Source organism: Mustelus asterias, unplaced genomic scaffold, assembly GCF_964213995.1.
Source record: "Mustelus asterias unplaced genomic scaffold, sMusAst1.hap1.1 HAP1_SCAFFOLD_4736, whole genome shotgun sequence".
NCBI lineage: Eukaryota > Metazoa > Chordata > Chondrichthyes > Carcharhiniformes > Triakidae > Mustelus > Mustelus asterias.
Window position 1 is genome coordinate 1 of NW_027594679.1, and position 7,804 is coordinate 7,804.

General features: G+C 55.4%; 1 long non-coding RNA gene across 1 annotated transcript; it reads left to right on the top strand.

Moving 5' to 3' along the window:
* Nucleotides 1–93: 93 nt before the first annotated feature.
* Nucleotides 94–3,259, top strand: LOC144491213 (uncharacterized). Its single transcript, XR_013497408.1, has 2 exons — nucleotides 94–313; nucleotides 2,611–3,259. It is a non-coding gene; the product is annotated as an uncharacterized LOC144491213 (long non-coding RNA).
* Nucleotides 3,260–7,804: the final 4,545 nt, after the last annotated feature.

A 7,804-nucleotide genomic window follows, 5' to 3' on the forward strand; every position in this document is an offset into this window, starting at 1 on the left:
ATTGGCCATGCTAAATTGCCCCTCAGTGCCAGGGGGAGAGGGTTTGTGCGGAGTGTGGGGAAGTGCCTTGTCTTTAACCTGGTTTGTGGTTACAGCCGGAGCACGCGAACCCCGGAATGCGGTACCAGGGCACCACCAGGCAGGCCTACCTCCCGGACTGCCAGGAGGGGAGGCAGGTCCAGCATCTCCTCAAGAAGGCCTTCGACCAGAGGTTAATCTTCACCGTGGGGACCTCCCGCACGACCGGGAAAAACAACGTGGTGACTTGGAATGATATCCACCACAAAACCAGCCCCTGGGGTGGTCCAGAGCTGTGAGTGCACGATGAGGCATTCCCTCAGAGACCGAGCAACCTCACCGGGAGTGTGTGTGTGAGAGAGAGTGTGTGTGTGAGAGAGAGTGTGTGTGTGAGAGAGAGTGTGTGTGTGAGAGAGAGTGTGTGTGTGAGAGAGAGTGTGTGTGTGAGAGAGAGTGTGTGTGTGAGAGAGAGTGTGTGTGTGAGAGAGAGTGTGTGTGTGAGAGAGAGTGTGTGTGTGAGAGAGAGTGTGTGTGTGAGAGAGAGTGTGTGTGTGAGAGAGAGTGTGTGTGTGAGAGAGAGTGTGTGTGTGAGAGAGAGTGTGTGTGTGAGAGAGAGTGTGTGTGTGAGAGAGAGTGTGTGTGTGAGAGAGAGTGTGTGTGTGAGAGAGAGTGTGTGTGTGAGAGAGAGTGTGTGTGTGAGAGAGAGTGTGTGTGTGAGAGAGAGTGTGTGTGTGAGAGAGAGTGTGTGTGTGAGAGAGAGTGTGTGTGTGAGAGAGAGTGTGTGTGTGAGAGAGAGTGTGTGTGTGAGAGAGAGTGTGTGTGTGAGAGAGAGTGTGTGTGTGAGAGAGAGTGTGTGTGTGAGAGAGTGTGTGTGTGTGAGAGAGTGTGTGTGTGTGAGAGAGTGTGTGTGTGTGAGAGAGTGTGTGTGTGTGAGAGAGTGTGTGTGTGTGAGAGAGTGTGTGTGTGTGAGAGAGTGTGTGTGTGTGAGAGAGTGTGTGTGTGTGAGAGAGTGTGTGTGTGTGAGAGAGAGAGTGTGTGTGAGAGAGTGTGTGTGTGTGAGGGGAGAGTGTGTGTGAGAGAGAGAGTGTGTGTGAGAGAGAGAGTGTGTGTGAGTGAGAGAGAGAGTGTGTGTGTGTGTGAGAGAGAGAGTGTGTGTGTGAGAGAGAGAGAGAGTGTGTGTGCGAGAGAGAGAGAGTGTGTGTGCGAGAGAGAGAGTGTGTGTGCGAGAGAGAGAGTGTGTGTGCGAGAGAGAGAGTGTGTGTGCGAGAGAGAGAGTGTGTGTGCGAGAGAGAGAGTGTGTGTGCGAGAGAGAGAGTGTGTGTGCGAGAGAGAGAGTGTGTGTGCGAGAGAGAGAGTGTGTGTGCGAGAGAGAGAGTGTGTGTGCGAGAGAGAGAGTGTGTGTGCGAGGGAGAGTGTGTGAGGGGGAGAGTGTGTGAGGGGGAGAGTGTGTGAGGGGGAGAGTGTGTGAGGGGGAGAGTGTGTGAGGGGGAGAGTGTGTGAGGGGGAGAGTGTGTGAGGGGGAGAGTGTGTGAGGGAGAGAGTGTGTTGGGGGGGTCAATAGGGGGGCAATGCGGGGGGCAGTCAAGGGACCAGTAGGGGAGGAAATCAGGAGTGTCGCCCCTACGGTTCGGGGGGGTGGGGAACAGGCGTCTCCTGCGATCCCAAAAGTGTGCAGAGGACGCTGAAAGTCTGCAAAGGGATATCGATAGTCTAAGTGAGTGGGTGAGAGTCTGGCAGATGGAGTATAATGTTGGTTAATGAGAGGTCATCCATTTTGGTCGGAATAACAGCAAAATGGACTATTATTTAGATGGTACAAAATTGCAGCATGCTGCTGTGCAGAGGGACCTGGGTGTCCTTGTGCAGGAATCTCAAGGAGTTGGTTTGCGGGTGCAGCAGGCAATGAAGGCGGCGAATGGGATTGTGTCCTTCATTGCGAGAGGGATGGAGTTTAATAACAGCGAGGTTATGTTGCGGCTGTATAAGGTGCTGGTGAGGCCACACCTGGAGTACTGTGTACAGTTTTGGTCTCCTTACTTGAGAAAGGATATACTGGCACTGGAGGGGGTACAGAGGAGATTCACTGGGTTGATTCCGGAGTTGAGAGGGTTGGCTTATGAGGAGAGACTGAGTAGACTGGGGCTATACTCATTGGAATTCAGAAGAATGAGGGGAGATCTTATAGAAACATATAAGATGATGGAGGGAATAGATAAGATAGAAGCAGGGAGGTTGTTTCCACTGGCGGGTGAAACTAGAACTAGGGGGCATGGCCTCAAAATAAGGGGGAGCAGATTTAGGACTGAGTTGAGGAGGAACTTCTTCACACAAAGGGTTGTGAATCTGTGGGAATTCCCTGCCCAGTTGAGGCTACCTCGTTGGATGTTCTTCAAGGCAAGGATAGATAGATTTGTGAAGGAATTAAGGGTTACGGTGAGCGGGCGGGTAAGTGGAGCTGAGTCCACGCAAGGATCAGCCATGATCTTATTGGATGGGGGGAGCAGGGCCCCCCCCCCGAGGGGCCGAATGGCCCCACTCCTGCTCCTGGTTCTGATGTTCTGGTGTTGACCCCGCCTGCCTTTCTCTTGGCAGGTTCGGATATCCGGACCCCCTCTACCTGGGCCGGGTTCAGCAGGAACTGGGGCTGAAGGGGATCACGGCGGACTGATCGACCGAGAGGTGCTGCTCGGAAGAGGTGTGGGGGTCGGGGGGGCTGTCGCGGCAGAGGGAGGGGCTGAGACCGACCCCCTCCAGGATCACTGGTTACCACCTCCCCGCTCTCCAGCCACACCCCTCCAACCATCAGGGCAATCGCCTTGCGCGCGGCCTGCAAGGACCCGGCTATTCGACCAGGTTGGGAAGCACCCAACTGCCAACGACGGTGCCCCCCCCCTCCCCCCGCCCCACCCCCCCCCCCCCCACCGTCGGCCTCGGAACAGCGGCAGTACCTGTGGGGGGGGCGAGGGGAATGGGGCGGTGTATCAGAGGGGAGGAGGGTGTGCTCGGGTCTGTACCTGCCAGCCCCCGGGGTGGACGGCGGAGCTGTTTGACTCTGGGAGGCATCGCAGCTGCACCTCATTCACCCCCCACCCCCCCGGCCCCCCAAACCCCCTCCCTCCCCGCACCATGTGCAGTGTTCCAGTTGGGTAACAGAGAGGATTGGTGTCCTGGGACATTTATACGGCGGAGTCCCCATCCGGGTGTAAACTTGCCGATTAAACTGACAGATTAAAGACATGATTATCTGACTCTTTGTTATTCAATGTCTGTGTGTGTGTCTCAGTGTGTGTCTCAGTGTGTGTGTCTCAGTGTGTGTGTCTCAGTGTGTGTGTGTCTCAGTGTGTGTGTGTCTCAGTGTGTGTGTGTCTCAGTGTGTGTGTGTCTCAGTGTGTGTGTGTCTCAGTGTGTGTCTCAGTGTGTGTGTGTCTCAGTGTGTGTGTCTCAGTGTGTGTGTGTCTCAGTGTGTGTGTGTCTGTGTGTGTGTGTCTGTGTGTGTGTGTCTGTGTGTGTGTGTCTGTGTGTGTGTGTCTGTGTGTGTGTGTCTGTGTGTGTGTCTGTGTGTGTGTGTCTGTGTGTGTGTGTCTGTGTGTGTGTGTCTGTGTGTGTGTGTCTCAGTGTGTGTGTGTCTCAGTGTGTGTGTGTCTCAGTGTGCGTGTCTCAGTGTGCGTGTCTCAGTGTGCGTGTCTCAGTGTGCGTGTCTCAGTGTGCGTGTCTCAGTGTGTGCGTGTCTCAGTGTGTGCGTGTCTCAGTGTGTGCGTGTCTCAGTGTGTGCGTGTCTCAGTGTGTGCGTGTCTCAGTGTGTGCGTGTCTCAGTGTGTGCGTGTCTCAGTGTGTGCGTGTCTCAGTGTGTGCGTGTCTCAGTGTGTGCGTGTCTCAGTGTGTGCGTGTCTCAGTGTGTGCGTGTCTCAGTGTGTGCGTGTCTCAGTGTGTGCGTGTCTCAGTGTGTGCGTGTCTCAGTGTGTGCGTGTCTCAGTGTGTGCGTGTCTCAGTGTGTGCGTGTCTCAGTGTGTGCGTGTCTCAGTGTGTGCGTGTCTCAGTGTGTGCGTGTCTCAGTGTGTGCGTGTCTCAGTGTGTGCGTGTCTCAGTGTGTGCGTGTCTCAGTGTGTGCGTGTCTCAGTGTGTGCGTGTCTCAGTGTGTGCGTGTCTCAGTGTGTGCGTGTCTCAGTGTGTGCGTGTCTCAGTGTGTGCGTGTCTCAGTGTGTGCGCGTCTCAGTGTGTGCGCGTCTCAGTGTGTGCGCGTCTCAGTGTGTGCGTGTCTCAGTGTGTGCGTGTCTCAGTGTGTGCGTGTCTCAGTGTGTGTGTGTCTCAGTGTGCGTGTCTCAGTGTGTGTGTGTCTCAGTGAGTGCGTGTCTCAGTGTGTGTGTCTCAGTGTGTGTGTCTCAGTGTGTGTGTCTCAGTGTGTGTGTCTCAGTGTGTGTGTCTCAGTGTGTGTGTGTCTCAGTGTGTGCGTGTCTCAGTGTGTGCGTGTCTCAGTGTGTGCGTGTCTCAGTGTGTGCGGGTCTCAGTGTGTGCGTGTCTCAGTGTGTGTGTCTCAGTGTGTGCGTGTCTCAGTGTGTGCGGGTCTCAGTGTGTGCGTGTCTCAGTGTGTGTGTCTCAGTGTGTGTGTCTCAGTGTGTGTGTCTCAGTGTGTGTGTCTCAGTGTGTGTGTCTCAGTGTGCGTGTCTCAGTGTGTGCGGGTCTCAGTGTGTGTGTGTCTCAGTGTGTGTGTCTCAGTGTGTGCGTGTCTCAGTGAGTGCGTGTCTCAGTGTGTGCGGGTCTCAGTGTGTGCGGGTCTCAGTGTGTGTGTCTCAGTGTGTGTGTCTCAGTGTGTGTGTCTCAGTGTGTGCGTGTCTCAGTGTGTGCGGGTCTCAGTGTGTGCGCGTCTCAGTGTGTGTGTCTCAGTGTGTGCGTGTCCCAGTGTGTGTGTCTCAGTGTGTGTGTCTCAGTGTGTGTGTCTCAGTGTGTGCGTGTCTCAGTGTGTGCGGGTCTCAGTGTGTGCGCGTCTCAGTGTGTGTGTCTCAGTGTGTGCGGGTCTCAGTGTGTGTGTCTCAGTGTGTGTGTCTCAGTGTGTGCGTGTCTCAGTGTGTGTGTGTCTCAGTGTGTGTGTCTCAGTGTGTGTGTGTCTCAGTGTGTGCGTGTCTCAGTGTGTGTGTGTCTCAGTGTGTGCGCGTCTCAGTGTGTGCGGGTCTCAGTGTGTGTGTCTCAGTGTGTGTGTCTCAGTGTGTGTGTCTCAGTGTGTGCGCGTCTCAGTGTGTGCGGGTCTCAGTGTGTGTGTCTCAGTGTGTGTGTCTCAGTGTGTGCGTGTCTCAGTGTGTGCGTGTCTCAGTGTGTGCGTGTCTCAGTGTGTGTGTCTCAGTGTGTGTGTCTCAGTGTGTGCGCGTCTCAGTGTGTGCGGGTCTCAGTGTGTGTGTCTCAGTGTGTGCGGGTCTCAGTGTGTGCGGGTCTCAGTGTGTGTGTCTCAGTGTGTGCGTGTCTCAGTGTGTGCGTGTCTCAGTGTGTGCGGGTCTCAGTGTGTGTGTGTCTCAGTGTGTGCGTGTCTCAGTGTGTGCGGGTCTCAGTGTGTGCGTGTCTCAGTGTGTGCGTGTCTCAGTGTGTGCGTGTCTCAGTGTGTGCGGGTCTCAGTGTGTGCGGGTCCCAGTGTGTGCGGGTCTCAGTGTGTGCGTGTCTCAGTGTGTGTGTCTCAGTGTGTGCGGGTCTCAGTGTGTGCGGGTCTCAGTGTGTGTGTCTCAGTGTGTGTGTGTCCCAGTGTGTGCGTGTCTCAGTGTGTGTGTGTCTCAGTGTGTGTGTGTCTCAGTGTGTGCGGGTCTCAGTGTGTGTGTCTCAGTGTGTGCGTGTCTCAGTGTGTGCGTGTCTCAGTGTGTGCGGGTCTCAGTGTGTGCGTGTCTCAGTGTGTGTGTCTCAGTGTGTGCGGGTCTCAGTGTGTGCGTGTCTCAGTGTGTGCGCGTCTCAGTGTGTGCGGGTCTCAGTGTGTGCGGGTCTCAGTGTGTGCGGGTCTCAGTGTGTGCGTGTCTCAGTGTGTGCGTCTCAGTGTGTGCGGGTCTCAGTGTGTGTGTCTCAGTGTGTGCGGGTCTCAGTGTGTGCGTGTCTCAGTGTGTGCGTGTCTCAGTGTGTGCGCGTCTCAGTGTGTGCGGGTCTCAGTGTGTGTGTCTCTGTGTGTGTGTGTCTCAGTGTGTGCGTGTCTCAGTGTGTGCGTGTCTCAGTGTGTGCGTGTCTCAGTGTGTGCGTGTCTCAGTGTGTGCGCGTCTCAGTGTGTGCGGGTCTCAGTGTGTGTGTCTCAGTGTGTGCGCGTCTCAGTGTGTGCGGGTCTCAGTGTGTGTGTCTCAGTGTGTGCGTGTCTCAGTGTGTGCGTGTCTCAGTGTGTGCGTGTCTCAGTGTGTGCGTGTCTCAGTGTGTGTGTCTCAGTGTGTGTGTCTCAGTGTGTGCGTGTCTCAGTGTGTGTGTCTCAGTGTGTGCGTGTCTCAGTGTGTGTGTCTCAGTGTGTGCGTGTCTCAGTGTGTGCGTGTCTCAGTGTGTGCGTGTCTCAGTGTGTGCGTGTCTCAGTGTGTGCGTGTCTCAGTGTGTGCGTGTCTCAGTGTGTGCGTGTCTCAGTGTGTGCGTGTCTCAGTGTGTGTGTGTCTCAGTGTGTGTGTGTCTCAGTGTGTGTGTGTCTCAGTGTGTGTGTGTCTCAGTGTGTGCGTGTCTCAGTGTGTGTGTGTCTCAGTGTGTGCGTGTCTCAGTGTGTGCGCGTCTCAGTGTGTGCGGGTCTCAGTGTGTGTGTCTCAGTGTGTGTGTCTCAGTGTGTGTGTCTCAGTGTGTGCGCGTCTCAGTGTGTGCGGGTCTCAGTGTGTGTGTCTCAGTGTGTGTGTGTCTCAGTGTGTGCGTGTCTCAGTGTGTGTGTGTCTCAGTGTGTGCGGGTCTCAGTGTGTGCGTGTCTCAGTGTGTGCGTGTCTCAGTGTGTGCGTGTCTCAGTGTGTGCGCGTCTCAGTGTGTGCGCGTCTCAGTGTGTGTGTGTCTCAGTGTGTGCGCGTCTCAGTGTGTGCGGGTCTCAGTGTGTGTGTCTCAGTGTGTGTGTCTCAGTGTGTGTGTCTCAGTGTGTGTGTCTCAGTGTGTGTGTCTCAGTGTGTGCGTGTCTCAGTGTGTGCGTGTCTCAGTGTGTGCGCGTCTCAGTGTGTGCATGTCTCAGTGTGTGTGTGTCTCAGTGTGTGCGTGTCTCAGTGTGTGCGTGTCTCAGTGTGTGTGTGTCTCAGTGTGTGCGCGTCTCAGTGTGTGCGCGTCTCAGTGTGTGTGTGTCTCAGTGTGTGTGTGTCTCAGTGTGTGCGTGTCTCAGTGTGTGCGTGTCTCAGTGTGTGCGTGTCTCAGTGTGTGCGCGTCTCAGTGTGTGTGTCTCAGTGTGTGCGCGTCTCAGTGTGTGTGTCTCAGTGTGTGCGCGTCTCAGTGTGTGCGTGTCTCAGTGTGTGCGGGTCTCAGTGTGTGTGTCTCAGTGTGTGCGCGTCTCAGTGTGTGCGCGTCTCAGTGTGTGCGTGTCTGTGTGTGCGTGTCTGTGTGTGTGTCTCAGTGTGTGCGCGTCTCAGTGTGTGCGGGTCTCAGTGTGTGTGTCTCAGTGTGTGTGTGTCTCAGTGTGTGCGTGTCTCAGTGTGTGTGTGTCTCAGTGTGTGTGTGTCTCAGTGTGTGTGTGTCTCAGTGTGTGTGTGTCTCAGTGTGTGCGTGTCTCAGTGTGTGCGTGTCTCAGTGTGTGCGTGTCTCAGTGTGTGCGTGTCTCAGTGTGTGCGCGTCTCAGTGTGTGTGTCTCAGTGTGTGTGTCTCAGTGTGTGTGTCTCAGTGTGTGTGT